We start from the raw sequence: 1,595 nt of genomic DNA on the forward strand, positions 1-1,595 counted from the left end.
CCCTACCTGGTTTGGCTCAGTGGATAGAGTGTAGGCCTGCATATTGGAGGGTCGTGGGTTTGATTCCAGTCAAGGGCACATTCCAGGGTTGAGGGCTGGATCCCCAGTAGGGGGTGTGCAGGAGGCAGTTAATCTGATTCCCTATTCCTTATTGATGTTTCCATCTCCCTCTCCCTCTCCCTTCCTTTCTGAAATCAATAAAAATATATTTTTTAAAAGAATTGTGATAGCCCTAACTGGTTTGGCTCCATGGATAGAAAGCCAGCCTGCAGACTGAAAGGTCCCAGGTTCGATTCCGGTCATGGGCATGTACCTTGGTTGCGGGCACATCCCCAGTAGGATGTGTGCTATGTTTCTAGCTCTCTATCCCTCTCCCTTCCTCTCTGTAAAAAAATCAATAAAATATATTTCGAAAAAAAAAAAGAATTGTGATAGTTACATCTCTACATCTTTGATTGATCAATTAGTGTTTGAAATACCGATGAAGTCCCAAGTGCCTCAGTATCTTGAGATGCATTTTGAGCTATAAGTTAAAATCACATTTATTTTGTTCTTAACTGTGATTTGCCAAAAAGTCCTTGTTGAATATTCCTGCCAGTGAAGCCCAGATGAGACTACCTCAGCCTATCAATGTGGTTATAATGAAATGTTACTCAAAAACAAAGGAATAAGGAATTTGGGGAAGGCACTATAACATTGTAATAACTTAGAGTATACTTACTCAGTATGTGGCACTAAATGCTTCTATATAGCAATTCATTTATTTTCTCCAACAATGGCATTAGAAATGTACTATTTGAGAGATAGGGCACTTGAGTAGAGAGAGATTAAATTACATGCCCAAGGTTTCACAGGCACTATTACTACTGCAAAGAGAGCAGATTAGTTAATTATTACAGCAGTGTCAGTGATAGTATGCAAGCTTTTCTTCGCTCTTTGTCCACTTAAGTAGCACAGCACTACTCTAAATGGCTGAATGGCTTTCTGAGACCTTAGTGAAGGGCTAACATGATTAAGGAGGATTACAATTTTTAGGCAATAGGAACTATGGTATGTTCATTATGGCTTTCCTCATAGTTCAATGGAAGAGCATACCAAACTTAAAGGGGTCATCTTTAAACACACCGTGTTGTAGTCAGCTCAGGCTGCCATAACATAATACCATAGACTGGGAGTCTTAGACAATAGAAACTTATTTCTCATAGTTTTGGAGCATCTAAGATCAAGATGCTGGCTGATTCAGTTCTTGGTGAGGGCTTTCTTCCTGGCTTGCAGATACCTTCTTGCTATATGCTTGCATGTTCTGTCCTTGGTTTATGTATGTTTGTGTGGGGTGGGGGGAGAGGAAGAGAGAGAGGGAGAAGAGAGAGAGAGAGAGAGAGAGAGAGAGAGAGAGAGAGAGAGAGAGAGAGATCTGGTGTGTCTTTTTAAATTTCTTTATTGATTAAGGTGTTACATATGTGTTCTTATTCCCCCATTATCCCTCCTATCCCCCCCACTCATGCTTTCACACTCCTGTTGTCTGTGTCCATTGGTTAGGCTTATATGCATGCATAAAAGTCCTTTGGTTGATCTCTCCCCCTTACCCCCACCCT

Source organism: Myotis brandtii, unplaced genomic scaffold (assembly GCF_000412655.1).
Source record: "Myotis brandtii unplaced genomic scaffold, ASM41265v1 scaffold1651, whole genome shotgun sequence".
NCBI classification, from domain to species: Eukaryota; Metazoa; Chordata; class Mammalia; order Chiroptera; family Vespertilionidae; genus Myotis; species Myotis brandtii.